Below are 18562 nucleotides of genomic sequence, written 5' to 3'. Positions count from 1 at the left end.
TGCAGATTGAAAACGAATTAAAAACGGTTTAAAAAAAATCCCATTCATGTCAATGGGATTTTTTTACAATCCGCTTACATCCGTGTGCACCCGTTTGCACTCATTTCCGTTTTTTTCACGGAAGAAAACCCCCGTCTGCGCCTTTATAATGTAACACCTGCCTGCTCCTTTATAATTATATACCCCCCACCAGCGCAATTATCAATATATACCCTCCGCCAGCGCATTTGTGTGATCCCCCCGCCAGCGCATATATCATTACTGCAGCGCGATGTATGAATAGTATTTTACTGGCAGAGCATCGCACCAGCCGCTGCCGGCGCGATGCTGCTGATAGAATACTATTCATACATTGCGCTGCAGCCTGCAGGTGCATATTATATAGAAGTGCTGTGGGGGAAGATAGTCCTTCTATATAATATGCCCCTGCAGGCTGCAGCGCGATGTATGAATATCATTCCGGCTGGTGCTATATATCTTGCCCCCCAAAGCTCTTTTAATATACATTGTCCATTTTAAAAATCCAGAGCTCCCCGCGGGGAATTTAAGAATTTAAGTAAAATACATCGGTGATGGCAGGGTTGCGGAGCATGCCGCCCGCTCCCCTGCTTAATAACTTCTGATCGGATCGGGTCTCAGAAGTGAGACCCGGTGCGATCAATCCCTCAGCCCCTGTACTACTACCCCCATCATGGAACAGAGTCTGTTCTATGATGGGGGTAGCAGTACAAGCACTAATGTAGCCTCTCCAGCCGCCGGCAGACTCCTGCAGCCAGGAACAACTACTCCCACCATGGAAACAAGTCTGTTTCATGATGGGAGTAGTACTAGTCCTGGCTGCAGAAGTCTGTAAGTGGCTGATTTTTTCATTCAAAAATATCCGTTTGATCAGCCGTTTCTCTCCATTTTTTAAAATCCGTTTTTTTTTTTTTTTTTTAAACGGAACAGGGGCAAACGGCTGTGTGAACGTACCCTAAAATAAATGGCCAATTTTAGAGACTAAATTTCACTGTCAATATTTCTACACCTTCCACAATAATATGTCATGCTGTAATAGTGCAGGGGTTTAGGGCTTACAATTTCTAGATCACTCTGAAAGTTGCTCTATTATACATGTGTACAAGAAACGTATTACACACCTATGATAATGTATCCACAAAAGTGGGATAGACAGACAATAAGCCACAGCAAATACTCATGAACAGCTTACTGTGTTACAAAATTTTAATTGAGGTTACAAAATAAGCATAAACTAGACAACAATAAATATATAGGAAACAACTGGGGAGGGAACTCAACTTCCGACATGTAAACTAAGCAGCAGAATCCTACTGAGATCAATGGGGGGCTGCGGCAAGCAGAATCTACTTGAAAATTCTGTCGCATGAATGAGGCCTTTGGCTGTTATTCCAAGATAAGAAAATCTAATTTTATTATTCTAGCAACACACAAATGTATTAAACTAACAAATAAAAGCATATACAAATTCTACTGAGTGGAATAACGCTCAGAAATTAAAGTGTGTTCAATGGGATTCTGCTGCACTGCTCCCACTACAGAAATTCTGGATGCCAGACTCTGCCAAACTGGATGCCAGACTCCGCCAAAACAATGAACATGTTCTACAAAATCTGCTCTGAAATGCATTACAGTTTATAGAGATGGCGCTTTTTCGAGTGGTCCTAGTGCCGGCTTGTTTTGCCGGCGCCCACTACAGATGGAATATTCCATTGAAATATCTCTGAGCGGAGATTCTGTAGTGTGAATGAGCCCTAGTAAGTTGCTACCCCAAACAAGTCTAGGCACTTAATAATCATTCAAAAACAATGATCAGCCTGCAAACACTGCAATCCAACATAAACAAACATGTCCCCCATTTCCTGCACCTAAAATGAAAAAAACCTGGACTAAAGGACTACCTTACATTGTATTATATAATCACAAAAGGTAGAGTAGCTTGCTGTGCAGGAATTAAAGGGGTACTCCACTGCCCATTAAGCCCCTTGTGTTGTCATGGTTACGCCCCCTCAATGCAAGTCAATGGGAGGGGGCGTGGCAGACGTCAAACCCCATTTCATAGACTTGCATTGAGGGTGCGCGTTGCCGTGATGTCAGAAAGGGGCATGGCCAACCCCCGCAGCACGAAAACAACATCCGGAACAATTACTTCCGAACGCTAGCCAGTGAAGATCCCCTTTAAAACTAGAGTTGGAGTATACTCCCACTTAGCAGGCTTGTCACCAATATTTATTAAACTGAATATAGTTGCTTTAGTGAAAAGCACATGGATTTCTGCAAGCCCCCTTCAGATTAATGGGATAGTCATCGAGTATAAAGAAATCTACTGTGTACGAGTATACCTGCAGAATTTTTTGAAGGACATATTTTCATTGCATGATCTGTGGGGGTCTGACCACTGCAGATGGCTGGGTTCTGCTGTACAGAGAAGGAATGATAAGCACTGAATCAACACTATGGCCCCTTCATTTTGAAGATCGATCATACAGAATCCCAGTGATATGCCATTACTTTATATGATGGACATACTCCAAATACACAGGAAGACAAGGAATGACAATACAGCACAATATTATCAAGGAAGAAGCAGAATAAAGGATAGGCTGGATTAGTAAATAAAGATTGCGCCTTGATTGACGTCTTCTAAGTGTTCTTTGACTAGAAGTCTACTAAATCCCCCTATATAAGAAAATGTAATCTAGATGCATCAGATTGAATCTGCTTTAATCACTGAAGAGAACAGACTTCACTTTCTCTGATGTGCTGGATGCATTTAACCCTATTCCAGGAGACCACAAATGTGATTACTGAAATATCGTATGTAGGCCACTTATTCCTCTAGCCAATATCTCTGGAGCACCGTGAGCCCAAACTGCTGATGTGTAAATACATAATTAGACTGCTTGATCAACCCTTGATCATTTTTAGGCATGTACAATTAAGGGAATGTTAACACGTACAGGATCTGCTGCATATTTTCTGTAGCTGAGCAAAATCAGCTACACGAAACAGCAGAATATGCCGCAAAATTGTGCAGCAGATCCTGTACGTGTGAACGTAGCCTATGGGCTCGATCCCACAAGCGGATTTCTTTTCAAACTCGTAGCGGATTGTTGCCCATTGACTTCAATGGGTAGCAAAACCTGCTACAGCAAATCTGCAGCAGAAAATACACATGTGTAAACGTACCCTAAAGGGGTATTCCAGGGGGTATTTATTTTTTCAGCCTTTAAGCCCATGATGCCAAGTTATAATACTGTGTAATATGTTTCTATTACCTTTGTGCACCACTTTGTCCCATTTTCATGCACAGGACTCACACCCGCAAGTGCTGTAGTGCAAGTCTTTTTATTTTACTGTTGTCTCTGACCTATCCCAGCATTCCATGGAGCCAGACAAAATGACTTCAGTAAATCTCTTCCATCCTGCTATCCACCCACCCACCCACTCCAGCATAGCCATGCGCCCCTGGAGAACATGTGACTTATATGTTGTGTCTGGCCGCATAAAATGCAGGAAAAGGTAACAGACAACAGTACAAGATAAAGTCTTGCACAACAGAACTTCCGGATATGGGTCCTGTGCAAAAAGATGGGACAAAGTGGTGCACAGAGTTAATAGAAGCATATTACACAGGATTATAGCTTGGCATCATTGGCTAAATTGTTAATGAAAAAAATCCTGAAATACCCCTTTAGGGTGCCTTCACACGCTATTACTAGCAGCGGGTTTCCCGCTGTGGGAATCCTGTTGCGAGTTATGCTACCATTGATTTAAATCGGTCCATAGACAGTCCGCAATAGTGTCAGGTTTGCGGACTGTCCACGGACCCATTCAAATGAAACCCTCTGCTAGTTACTAGCGTGTGAACCCACCCTTAAAGGGGGTTATCCACCATAAGGTTATTTTAGTACATACCTGGCAGAACTGGGTATTTCCTGTTGAATTTTGTTCTCTAAACTACACATCCCACAATTCCATGCTTGAAAGTTTGAGATCACTTTCCCCCCTCCCACACATCAGCCACCACACCCATTGAAACACAGTGTTTTCTAACCAGGGGGCCTACAGCTGTTGCAAAATTGAAACAGGACAGGCTCCTTCTGATGAACTGACTAGGGATGTCAGGTTTTGACACACTGCAACCTGGGAAATCCCAAGACATGAGTAATTTTGTATGCTGTTAGAAATAAATATTGGGGCGATAATCACATAAGAATTGCGAGACCTATATTATGAACTACACTAACTTTACAGCCCCTGTAGCATAGTCAAATAAAAAAAATGGAATACCCCTTTATTGTTATAGCTGATTTGTGAGCGCAAAACCTACAGCCAGTTACAATACTAGCTTTGTAAGGGCTTGTTCACACTGCTGGTGTGTTTAGCTAAAGGGAGCTTCATTGGTCAGTTTGTGAATGGGTTCAGTCTGTGTCAGTTGTGCTCCAACCTGTTCAGGGCCCTGGACAGGTCGGAGAACAAAGGCTGTGTATACTTAGCCTAAATAAGGCTTTATCTTTTTTATACTCTGTAGCAAAAGCCTACATGGTATCCAGGTTCTGATTTAACATTAACAGAATGCCAATTTATGCTGCAGGTCTGCTGCAGATTTTTCCCCTTGACTTAACCCCTTAACAACGCAGGACGCAAATGTACGTCCTGGTGACGTGGTACTTAACGCACCAGGACGTACATTTACGTCCTGGGCATAAAGCCAGGGACCCGCCGCCATTAACCCCTCAGAAGCCGTGATCAATACCGATCACGGCATCTGCAGCATCGCGGTCACTTAGCAGGATGATCGGATCGCCCGCAGCGCTGCCGCGGCGATCCAATCATCCTGCACGGCAGAGAGAGGTCCCCTCATCTGCCTCCGCTGTCTTCCGGGAGTCTTCTGCTCTGATCTGCCTTCCCGCAGACCAGAGCAGAAGATTACCGATAACCCTGATCAGTGCTATGTCCTATACATACAGGATTAGCAATCGAGTGATTGCTTTAAATAGTCCCCTATGGGGACTATTAAAGAGTAAAAATAAAAGTAAAAAAAGTAAAAGTAAAAAAAAAAATAGTGAAAAACCCCCTCCCCCAATAAAAACGTAAATTGTCCCATTTTCCCTATTTTACCCCCAAAAAGTGTAAAAGAAAATATTTTATATACATATTTGGTATCGCCGTGTGCGTAAATATCCAAACTATTAAAATAAAATGTAAATGATCCCGTACGGTGAACGGCGTGAACGTAAAAAAAAAAAAAAACGTCCAAAATGGCAGCTTTTTTATAACATTTTATTCCACAAAAAATTAATAAAAAAATTTTATAAAAGTTTTGTATAAGCAAATATGAAATTAATAAAAAGTACAGATCACAGCGCAAAAAAATTAGCCCTCATACCGCCGCTTATACGGAAAAATGAAAAAGTTATAGGTCTTCAAAATAGGGGGATTTTAAACGCACTAATTTGGTTAAAAAGTTTGCGATTTTTTTTAAGCGCAACAGTAATAGAAAAGTGTACAATTATGGGTATCATTTTATTCGTATTGACCCAGAGAATAAAAAAACACGTCATTTTTACCATAAATTGTACGGCGTGAAAACAAAACCTTCCAAAATTAGCAAAATTGCGGTTTTCTTTTTAATTTCCCCACATAAATAGTATTTTTTGGGTTGTGCCATACATTTTATGGTAAAGTGAGTGATGGCATTACAACGGACAACTGGTCGCGCAAAAAACAAGCCCTCATACTAGTCTGTGGATGAAAATATAAAAGAGTTATGATTTTTTGAAGGGGAGGAGGAAAAAACGAAAACGTAAAAATAAAATTGTCCGAGTCCTTAAGGTCCAAATGGGCTGAGTCCTTAAGTGGTTAAATAGTACCTGGGACCAAGTAAAGAGTGATTATGTTATTCATTGTCTCTTCCCCTCTTCATCCTGAGTACCCCGCACTTTTTCTGTTTTAATTTCGCCCATTATTTCTTGAGTTAAAGTCTGCTCACTGCCTGTAAGCTTTTTCTGCTGCAGGGGCTCGCTCCCGCCTGCATGATTGACAGGCAGGGAGCGAGAGATATGCAGAGCAGCACTCATGTCTCGCCAGAATAGAGAACATTAGTGGCCATTTTTTAAAATGAAGATATATGGCAAATAGGCATAACATTACATAAGGACTAACATAGCAAAAGTTTTACTTGATGACTGGTACTCTTTAAACTTTCACAATAAATCCACATTTTTGAGAACTTTGCTGTAGAAATGCTCTGGATCTGCCATAAAATCTTTAACTATAACTGCAACTGTCATTTAACATAGGTTTGTGAAGCTGTGCACACATGTAATCAATGATTTTTGTAACCAATCCAGAAGAAGACCAAACAGTCAAAGAGTTGGTGCATGGCATCTATGCTTTGAACCTACAACACCTCTCTCCAGCTAAGTGACGGCCCCTCCTTCTCTTGATTGATACACATGCACAGTAAAGAGTTTGACGTAGCAGAGAGGCGTTGCAGGCCCAGTCCCTGACTCCAACGGTTCAGCTAACTCCCAGACAGATTACAAAATAGTTTTTCCATTGATCAAAAGAAGCCTATATTATCAGCACAGGTATGACTAGAGAAGACTTGTGAAGCCCTACTGCACTGTGTGTATAGCTTCACAGTAGGGATGCACCGAAAGGGAAATTTTGGGCCGAAACCAAAAATTTAGGCTGTGCTTGGCCGAAAACCATAGATGCATTGCCCCGCTCCCTTTTTTAAAATACTGTTTTTGTTACATTGTACAACTTTTTTGGAGGATGTGATGTGACCAAAATCACCAATTTTTGGATTAAAATTTTTTTGGCGCTTACGATGTTCACACGGCAGGATCAAAAAACAAAATAATTTAATAGTTTGGACAATTACGCACGTGGAGACACCAAATATATTTTTATTATTTTTCTATATTTTTCATATGGAAAATGGGAAAAGCAGGGGGATTTAAACTTTTATGGAAGGGGTTAATGGATGTTTTTAAACTTAACTTTTTTTTTTCTATTTTATTTTACACTCTATTAGTCCCCATAGAGTCCCCTTATACAGATCAGTGGAATTCCATAGAACTCTTTGTGCTCTGCAATCATTTGGTTGGGCCTGCTTAGCCAAGCTCAATCAAATGAAGAGCCAATGACCCCAGAGATGCAGAGGCAAGCCCTCCGTCTACCTCCACAGTGGACCGCCCCCCCCCCAAACACCATCAGGGCGATCTAAAGGGTTAATATGTAAAGGGTGTGTCTGCTATTAGCGGCGGCCCCCCACTACAAGAATCAGCAGGGGGCTGTCTGATATGGCACAAGCTCGAGTCAGGAGCCCGCGCCATACACTGTGGCAACCAGTTAAATGACGGACATCAGAGCAATCTACTATGTACGTCATTACAGGCAGATGTCAGCTGCTAATAGCAGCAGGCATCTCCCAGTTATGACGTGGACCTGGCCCGCTGCCCACGTCATGGGAAAGGGTTAAGCCACACCCACCGACATTATCGGTGGAAAATTCACTCAGCCGAAAAGGGGCATTTTTGGACGATAATTTTCGGTGGCCGAAATTTCGGTGCATCCCTACTTCACAGGCTTATTTTAGGTGACAGGTGCACATTAAATGTATTAATTTATTTTTATTATTTGCATATCCATAGAAGCAAATCGAAAAGAAACTTAAATGTGTAAACTCATTGCCTAGCCATCCTAGGATGCTTTTAAGATGCTATTATCTTTTATGGTGTACTGAAAAACAGCAAATATTCTCTCTATCACAAGATAAAGCAATATTGATTTCTGAGTTTTCTAGGCTCAGATTTATTTTGCATTGAAATTTCTAGAACCATTTGAATGACACAGGAAGACATAATGTTGTTGTTTTTCCATGATGGTAACATAACAGGAAGCTTTGTGAAGACTCCAGGGTAAGTATGCACTCAGCAAAGCAACCTAGTCACACAACGTTCCCTTATTATAGACATGGAGTCAGAATGATGCAGTGTGTTTATATTTCCTTTGTCTTTACAGTAGAAATTCACATGGTATGCACTGTGTGCCCGAACACTGCAAAAATTGTAAAATATACAGCTAACACTCTTTGTTTGAATCCTTTCCTAACATTTGACCCTGCTATTACATCGTAAGCCCCAGGAAAGGATGTTAGACTTGTCCACCAGCTCCTAAGATCTGTAAAAGCACAGCTAATACAAAAAAATTATAATAATAAAAATAAAAAATAAAAAGGGTCACCTTATTACCAAGGGAGAATTAGTGGGAGCTACCAAAACCTTCCTATCAAGATGATCTGTTATACAGCTTCTTTAGCAGCACTATAACTTAAACACAAGGGGCAGGTGCTTTATGAAAGCTCTGAAATAGCAGGCTATTAGCAGCGGTTCTAAGCTGCTGAAAGCAGTCGGGGGCTATTGGGTATAGAGAGGGATGATTACTAAGCCTCTTCTATTACTGCTTAACAACTCCATGACATAACTTTAAGTCAAGGAAAGCTAAAATTAAACATTAAAGGGGTATTCATGGATTTTTTTTTATTTGACTATGCTACAGGGGCTGTAAAGTTAGTGTAGTTCATAATATAGTGTCTGTACCTGTGTGTGACGGTTTTCTCACATTTCTTATGTGATTTTCACCCCAATATTTATTTTTAACAGCATAGAAAATGACTGTTGTCTCAGATTTTTCCCAGGTTGCAATGCGACCAAGACCTGACTCAATAGTCATCTGATGACAGGGAGCCTGTCTGCTTCAATGGGTGTAGGGATTGCTTGGTGGGAGAGATAGATCAATCTGCAACAGCTGTAGGCACCCTAATTGAAAACCACAGGTCTTTTGAATGGATGCAGCACATTTATATTTCAATGGGTGGGGTGGCTGATGTGTGGGAGGGAGGCAAATGGAATTATGGGATTTTGTAGTCAAAAAAAGAAAAACTCAAACAGGAGTTCACAAAAAGCTAGCCACAGTGTTATGGTAATCTCCCAACATAGCCCTTTAGCCCCAAGGCAAGCGCAGATCCTTCCTAAGCATGTCCATTACTGCCGGCCAGGTACGTACTAAAATCCCCTTATGGTGGAAAACCCCTTTAACCCCTTAAGGACACAGCCCATTTTGGCCATAAGGACACAGGAAATTTTATTTTTGCATGTTCGTCTTTTCCTCCTCACATTCTAAAAACCTTCATTTTTCCATCCACAGGCCAATATGAGAGTTTATTTTTTGCGTGACCGATTGTAATTTGTAATGACTCCTTTTATTTTAACATAAATGTATGGCAAAACCAAAAAAATATTTGTGTGGGAAAAACTTTTTTAGCAAATTGTGGAAGGTTTTGTTTTTATGCTGTAAACTTTAATGGTAAAAATTATGTTTTCTTTATTCTGTGGGTTAATACGATTAAAAGGATACCCATGATTAGATACTGTTCTATTATTGTTCTGTTAAAAAAAACACAATATCAGTATGTTTAAAATTACCCTAATTTTGACCACCTATAAGGCTGGATTCACACAGCAGAATTTCTGGGCTTTTTCACTTTTTTTAACACAATTTTTTTTAAACACTTTTTATGTCCCCTATTTTTTTGTGATCTTTAGATTGCAGATACTGATCAGTGCTAAGCATATGCATAGCACAGATCCCTGTTATCAGAGATCTACTTCTCTGGTCTGCTGGAAAGCAGACAAGATAAGACGATCCCGGGAGGACGGACAGAGGAAGGTGAGGCGACCTCCAGCAGTGCTGGGGGCAATCCAATCATCCATTCAAAGTTCTGCATTGCCGCAAATGCCGTGATCAGTATTGATCACGGCAACTGAGGGGTTAATGGCGGACATCAGCACAATCGCTGATGTCCACCATTACTGGCGGGTCTCTGGCTGCTGATAGCAGCCGGAACCTATGGTGTGTTCCGGTGCTCGCAACATATATAAAACGTAAATGTATGTCCGTTAAGTACCAGAGCACCAGGAAGTACATTTACGCCCTATGTCTTTAAGGGGTTAATAATCCCACAAGATAGACATTGTTGAAAAGGTTCTCTGGGGAAAAAAGAAAAATAAATGCCCCAAAGCCACCACAATGCCTATTCTGTATTCCCTGTAGTTATCTTTGTGATTTTGCAAGCTACTGTGGCCTCTATTGTCTTCTGAATATTCTTTTACCTTGCTTGCAGCCCAGACTACAACTCCCAGCAGTCAATGTGGCTTTGTGTAATGGCTGCGAGCCAATTGCCATTACGATCTGTCTGCTTGCTGTGTTGTTGTAAACACAGCCAGGAGCACACACTGTACATGTCTTTTCTTTCAAACTATCCTACCCCTCCCTAGCAATAAATCATGCTATGCTCTGAATGGCAGAAGTCAGTGATTAGAGCTACAGCAGGCAAAGAACAGGGTTCTTGCCTAGACAAGACAGAAATCACGTGGTCTGTGTTTTCCAGGAGGGTGGGGGCTACTCTTAGAGAGGTTTGCACAGTGACAAGCAGGATCTGATTATGACGTCTTTCCCTCACTCTCTGCATGTAAGAGACAGCTGAAAGAGGGAAAACTGCTCTATATAGCTAATGAGTGATATATATACAAATAGGTTGGGGAGAGGGAAAGAACAGGCTATGGGTTTCCTTCCCCGGAATACCCCAAAATGGTGAGGAAAAGTTGACCAGCTGGTCACAGCAACCAACCAGATTGCTTCTTTTATCTTTCTATTGCATTTTTAACAATGAAAGAAGCAATCCAATTGGTTGCTATGGGCAACCGATCAACTCTTCCTCTGCACAGGTTTAAATAAATCTCCCCCTATGACTTTAACCTCTTAAAGAAGAAGAGCATACCTGTATGCCCTTTTCCCATTCATCTTCTATGACGGACCCATGGCTAATGCCTGACATTAACGATCGCGGTGATTCCCAGCATTAACCCCTTTGACGTTGTGATCAAAGTTGATTGCGGCATCTAAAATTCTAAAGAAAACACTTCCTGGCGGCTCACCAGTGCTGATCTGCTTCCCGATCAGCTGAGAGGACAGTGGGAGGGCCCTTTACTGTCTCCTCATCATCAAATCGGTAATCCTAAGCTCCAGTTTGCCATTGCAGGCAGAAGCAATGGAGCACTGATAACACTGATCAATGCTATGGCATAACATTGAGCAGTGTATGCAATCTAATGATTACATGTAATAGTCCCTTATTGGGGCCTAAAAATAGTGTAACCAAAAGAAAAAAAAAAGAATAAATGTGAATTAACCCCTTTCCTAACAAAAATTAGAATCACCGCTCTTTTCCCATAAAAAAGAAAAATTTAAGCCAGTACAAACAAACGTGGTATCGCCACGTGCATAAATGTCCGAACTATAAAAATATAAGGTTACTTTAACCACACAGTAAATGGGGTAAACCTAAAAAAAATACCAAAATCTAGAATTGCATATATTTGGTCCCTTTGTATACCCTGAAAATAAATGTAAAAAAAGCGATCAAAAAGTCCCATTAAAACAAAAATACAGATAAAAACTACAGATGACAGTGCCAAAAATGAGCCTTCACACATCCCTGTATACAGAAAAATAAAAAAGGGAAATTTTTTAACGTTCATTTTTGTGCAAAAAAATATAATTTTTTGTAACACCTTAAAGGACTGAGTCCATTTTTAACCTTAAAGTGTACCTCTCATGAAACAAACTTTTTATATATTAAAGATAAAGCCCTACTGAACAACTTTTTAATTGCTTTTATTTAAAAAAATTTCCTCCTTTCATGTTTTTTTTTACTTTAAAAACTTCTCCACTAGGGGTCTCCCTAGCAATCCTGTCAGCAACCATTTCGGACTCAGCGAGTGCGTCTGAAATCAGCTGTACACAAGCAGGGAGTGAACAGAGAGCATACATTCCCTCTTCAGTTTTTCTCCCTTTCTCTCCCCTCTGTCCACTTTCCACATGGCTAATTATATATGCACTGCTTATCTCTGCTCTCTCCATTGAAGTCTGTTGCTATAACAACCCTCTACTTCTCTGTGCTTACAACTGAGCTACTGAAGGGCATAGAAAAAAGGTCTTTTTAGGGGTTTTAACCCCTTCATGACCCAGGGTTTTTCCATTTTTGCACTTTTGTTTTTTCCTCCTTACCTTTAAAAAACCATAACTTTTTCAATTTTGCACCTAAAAATCCATATGATGGCTTATTTTTTGCGCCACCAATTCTACTTTGTAATGACATCAGTCATTTTACCAAAAAATCGACAGAGAAGCGGAAAAAAAATTAATTGTGCGACAAAATTGAAGAAAAAACACAATTTTGTAACTTTTGGGGGCTTCCGTTTCTACGCAGTACATTTTTCGGTAAAAATTACACTCTTTATTCTGTAGGTCCATACGGTTAAAATGATACCCTACTTATATAGGTTTGTTTTTATTGTACTTCTGGAAAAAATCATAACTACATGCAGGAAAATTTATATGTTTAAAATAGTCATCTTCTAACCCCTATAACTTTTTTATTTTTCTGAGTATGGGACGGTATGAGGGCTAATTTTTTGCGTGGTGATCTGAAGTTTTTAGCGGTATCATTTTTGTAATGATTGGACTTTTTGATCGCTTTTTATTCATTTTTTCATTATATAAAAAGTGACAAAAAATACTTTATATATATAACCAAAAAAAATACGGAATTTTTTTTGCACGTACGCCATTGACCGTACGGTATAATTAATTATATATTTTTATAATTCTGACATTTCCGCACGCGAAGATACCATATATGTTTATTTACACAGTTTTTTTTTTTAAATAGGAAAAGGGGGGTGATTGAAACTTTTATTAGGGAAGGTGTTAAATGATCTCTATTCACTTTTTTTTCACTTTTTTTTTTGCAGTGTTATAGCTCCCATAGGGAGCTATAACACTGCACACACTGATCTTTTACATTGATCACTGGTTTCTCATAGGAAACCAGTGATCAATGATTCTGCCGCTTGACTGCTCATGCCTGGATCTCAGGCACTGAGCAGTCATTCGGCGATCGGACAGCATGGAGGCAGGTAGGGATCCTCCGACTGTCATGTAAGCTGTTCGGGATGCCGCGATTTTGCCGCGGTGATCCCGAGCAGCTCCCTGAGCTAACCGGCATTAGTTTACTTTCACTTTAGATGCGGCATTCAACTTTGAACGCCGCGTCTAAAGAGTTAATAGTGCGCGGCACCGCGATCACTGCCGCGCGCTATTAGCCATGGGTCCCGGCCGTTGCTAGGTGCCGGGCCCGACCCGCTATGACGAGGGGCCACGCCGTGGCCCCACATAGAATGGGAGCCGACCCATGACATACATGTATGTCATGGGTCGGGAAGGGGTTAAAGCAAAATAAATGCAGGGATAGTTTTTTCCAGAGTCAGGGACAGATGGGGAGAGGGATTAGGGAAAGTTTAGATGGTGATAGGTACTCTAAGGACTGAGCCTTTTTTGCAATTCTGGCCACTGTCACTTTATGCATTAAAGGGGTACTCCGGTGGAAAACTTTTTTCTTTTTAATCAACTGGTGCCAGAAAGTTAAACAGATTTGTAAATTAATAATGAAAAACTATAGCTTATGCCTCTAGGACCTCACCAATGGTGCATAATGGTGTGGGCAATAATAGATATAACAGCGTTCACTCAGAAATTGTTTTTTAATTCAGATTATAAAATATAAAATGTAAATGTAAAACAATCACAAAATATCACATTACACTGGCACTGTCTGATGAAAATCTCACTGGGCCCTAGTGAGATATCCAAAATAAAATATAAAAAAAGATATAAAAATAAATTGGTGTTCTAATGAGTCCATGAATCTGCAGATAAAAAATAAAATAAAATCCGCAAAAGGTGTGGATAGATATTTGGTTTTGGGGCACAGGTTAATACATCTCCCTTAGCAGCCCCGTTGGCAGGGGGGCGCAAATAGATGTTGCGTACCGTGACCTCCGATAGCGGAGGAGCATGCAGCAGATCTCAGCGCTGGGGACCTCGTTCGCTGGCCGGCTTACTACAGATGGCACTGGTCTGGCACTCCGGCAGGAGTGTCAGTTGGCTCGGGAGCGACAACGGGTCTGGCGGTGATGGTACGCCGGGAGCGGTGGAAGGTCCGGGATTGGCGTCCCACGTGGAAGCAGGAGGTGAGGCTGTGCGATGCAGTAGATGGCAAAGTTGCAGCCAGGCAGGGTGGAATAAGACAGATTTAACTCCTCTGTTGCCGAAAACATATATGTTTGCAGATGGACACTGAGCTCAGGGAGACGTATTAACCTGTGCCCCCCTTCATCATATTGGGGCACATGAGGAACATAAGGCTGCGATTCATCCATCAAAATTCATCAAGCCAGAAGCAGTGGTGAGAGAGACTATCATCCATTCATTTTATTTTCATTGACTTTATGTTACAAAATTATTTTGCCACAAAACCAAATATCTATCCACACCTTTTGCGGATTTTATTTTATTTTTATTTTTTATCTGCAGATTCATGGACTCATTAGAACACCAATTTATTTTTATATCTTTTTTATATTTTATTTTGGATATCTCACTAGGGCCCAGTGAGATTTTCATCAGACAGTGCCAGTGTAATGTGATATTTTGTTATTGTTTTACATATTTATATATTACATTTTATATTTTATAATCTGAATTAAAAAACAATTTCTGAGTGAACGCTGTTATATCTATTATTGCCCACACCATTATGCACCATTGGTTAGGTCCTAGAGGCATAAGCTATAGTTTTTCATTATTATATATTATTGTTGTCGGTGGGGTCTGGCTTTAGCTTTAACTGCCTCGGTCCTTCTGTTGTGAGCTGCACCTAATTTTAAGATTTGTAAATTACTTCTATTAGAAAAATCTTAATCCTTCCAGTACTTATTAGCTTCTGAATACTACAGAGGAAATTCTTTACTTTTTGGAGCACAGAGCTCACTGCTGACATGACCACAGTGCTCTCTGCTGACATATCTGTCCATTTTAAGAACTGTCGAGAGTAAGAGAAAATCCCCATAGAAAACATATGCTGCTCTGGACAGTTCCTAAAATGGACAGAGATGTCAGCAGAGAGCACTGTGCTCATGATGTTAGGTTAGCAGAGAGCTCTGTGTTCCAAAAAGAAAATAATTTCTTCTGTAGTATTCAGTAGCTAATAAGTACTGGAAGGATTAACATTTTTTAATAGAAGTAATTTACAAATCTTAGCACAAGTAGAAGAGAATGTTCATCGGCGCACTCACCTCGGACACCAGGTACGTCGTGCAGAAAAAACCTTTTATTGTATTTTTACAAGCTGGATACAATAGCAGGGAGGAGGAGATGTTAACATGCGGGTAGACTACAACCGATGGGCAACGGTCCGTTATGGCGCCTTAGCGCTTCGTCAGGCCCCTTCCGATAGGTGTGTTGCAACCAGGTAAGTACAAAAGACAAAGGGAGGGGTCACAGTACCACACCAATAGAAACAAACGTGTGTAAATTAACTATGTGAGTACCAGTGACAAACAAATAAAAACAGATGTGTCTTTAATACCAAGTCTGAACATGGAGCAGCACAATAAAGGCGGAAAAAACATATGGAGGGATATTTCATAAAAGCACACTTAATTCATTGCAATCATTCAATCCCAGGGGTCCCGTTGCATTGCACCAGATTATCCACCTGGCCTCTTTCTTCATTAGGATTTCATTTTTGTATTTACCTCCATATGCTTGTTCCACCTTTTCAAGTTCAGCGAATCTGAGGGCTTTTGGGTCTCCATTATGGACACTAAGCATATGTTCTATTAGACGGGTTGATTCCTTCTTTGTTCTCATAGAATAAATATGCTCCCTCACCCTGTGAAACAAAGGGCGGATTGTTTTCCCTATGTAATAAAAGCAGCAATCGCATATCAAAGTGTACATTACATGGTCTGTCCTACATGAAATAAAGTGTTTTAAATGTACATTTATATCTCCCAATTTAACAATTTTAGTTTCCATGTTATATTTACAATAGGGATATGTCCCGCACTTAAATTTCCTATGGGTCTCGTATCTGTGAGCCAATCTTTTTTTGTAGTGTTATTCTGGGCACATTTTTTTATGTAAACGTGTATAGTGATATTCTTTCTATATGTAATAAGAGGATTTTTTGTCACTAAATTAAGATCTTCGTCTGCTTGCAAGATGTGCCAGTGATTGAGTATCGCTTTTCTTAAGGTGTTGTTCATATTGGTGTTCTTAAACGAAAAAAATTGCCCGTGCTTCATTAACTTTTTTACTCTGACTTTTTTTTTAAGCTCTTTTCTTGGAACCATATCAATTTTCTTTTTTGCTTGTTCACACACTTTTCTAGGGTAGCCCCAATTCTTTAATCTTACGATTAACTCTTCGGGTAAACAGTTATATAGGCTAAAATCTTCCAATTCCCCACTAATCACTTTAATATCCAACCCTTCTCTTTCGTCAAGTTATCGCATGGAAGTGGTGGAGTCGTGGATAAAAGCCAATCTGGTCTACCTGATAGACGTGATGGACCCACTTAGGAGGACGCTGTTGCCCTTCCAAATTCTTCAGTCTAGTCTTCCTGATGTCTCACTAGCCCTATACAAAGACATTAATCTTTGATAACTCCCACTGTAACAGATATCACCTTCCCTCCATTGACTCCCTTTGAGCGTATTTGCAGACAACGAGAAACAACTAAGGGGCTCATCTCTAATTTGTATTCATTATTGATAACACCAGAAAATTCTGTAATTCAACATCCAACATGTAGATGGAAATCTTACATAGGAAGGAAGTTAACCTAACAACAATGGCAATCCATTTGGATAAATGCTAAGAAATCCTCCTCTTGTACCATTTATGGAGAGAACCAGCTTAAAATACTCACCTACCAGTATCACACACCTGATATACTCCACCGTATGTATCCGCAGGTTTCTTCTCAATGCTGGAGGTGTAATATGACGGTGGGCTCACTCCCACTTGTCTTTTGGGAATGTCCACTTCTAACTACCTATTGGTTGATGTTTAAGGAACTGGTTAGACAGGTCCTGGGAGTGGATCTCCCATTAGATCCATCCATATACATTTTAAACTTATTCCCTAGAGACATACCAAAAACAAAAATTAAACTATTACTACATATGCTTACTGGAGCCAAGTGTATGATTGCCACTTGGTGAGAGAAACCAGACCCCCACCCTTTACTGCACTTCTAGATAGAATCCGTGATGTGCGTAGAATGGAATACCTCACAGCGTCACTAGAAGATAACCTGGTTAAGTTCTACACGATATGGCGAGACTGGGACCTATATGATGAAGGCTAATTACGCAGATCTGCGATAACAGAGTAGTAGGGAGGATTGTGCTTGCCAAACCTTTCCTTACTGCTATCCCTTTACCCTGACCTTTCCTCTTATTTCCTTTTCCTTATTTATTTTTGTTTTTACACTATGTAGCCACGAGGGAGGAAAAATTAGTACTAAATGTTGTATAAGCCTCTTAATTTTTTCCTTATCAGACATGTATAGATATGGTTTATTGAAGTTACTTTGCAAACTTGACCACGCTTTCAAATATCTAAATTATGGATTTAAGGAACAGGAAAGCAGCACTCCAGAGGAAAAAAGGTGTACGGGTGCCTACTGTGTCAGGTCCAGGTTGGGGACCCCTCCAAGACACAAAGCAAAAATAAACAGTGGCACACCAAGTGAAAAAAAGAAAGGTGATTTATTTAAAAAAAACATGTTAGGCAACGTTTCAGCTGGCTCACCCAGCCATTTTCAAGCCCTTGGCTTGAAAATGGCTGGGTGAGCCAGCTGAAACGTTGCGTAACACGTTTTTTTTAAATAAATCACCTTTCTTTTTTTCACTTGGTGTGCCACTGTTTATTTTTGCTTTGTAAATTATGGATTTGCTATACATTGTTACCACTTAATTATAATTATATATAAAAAAATAAATTTTACAAAGTGATAAAGCAATCTGCTCAGATTAGGCTGCTTTCACACTATAAAATTCATCCGTTTATAAACGTCCATTATAAAACCCCTGAAAATCGGCAGTTAAAGGGCAGTTACAAAAGCCCATACGGCAGTTAGAAAATCCCATTATAGTCTATGGGATTTTTACATTATCCGTTTTAACCCGTTCTAGCCCGATATTAATAACGGCCGTTATTTTGTGACGGAAGATAGTAACGAGAGAAATAGTGCATGCACTATTTCTTCCGTTCATTCTCCCGTCACAAAATAACGTCTGGGTTAAAACAGATAATGTAAAAATCCCATAGACTATAATGGGATTTTCTTACGGCCATAGGGGCTTTTGTAACTGCCGTTTAACAGCCGATTTTCAGGGTTTTTATAACGGGCGCTTATAAACGGATGAATTTTATAGTGTGAAAGCTGCCTTCAATAGCATTTTCATGGTGACACGCACCCTTTCATGTCTATGGCATTGATGGTGATATTAGGATGGTGTTTTAGGTGTTGTGCATCAGCCTTCTCACAGACATG

General features: G+C 40.2%; 1 protein-coding gene across 2 annotated transcripts in view; it reads right to left on the bottom strand.

The window, feature by feature from the left end:
* Positions 1-18562, bottom strand: part of XXYLT1 (xyloside xylosyltransferase 1) — a 309749-nt gene that overhangs the window by 102574 nt on the left and 188613 nt on the right. The gene's annotated exons all lie outside the window — the stretch shown is intronic.

Source organism: Hyla sarda, chromosome 3 (assembly GCF_029499605.1).
Source record: "Hyla sarda isolate aHylSar1 chromosome 3, aHylSar1.hap1, whole genome shotgun sequence".
NCBI lineage: Eukaryota > Metazoa > Chordata > Amphibia > Anura > Hylidae > Hyla > Hyla sarda.
This window is presented reverse-complemented; position numbering and strand designations above follow the sequence as displayed.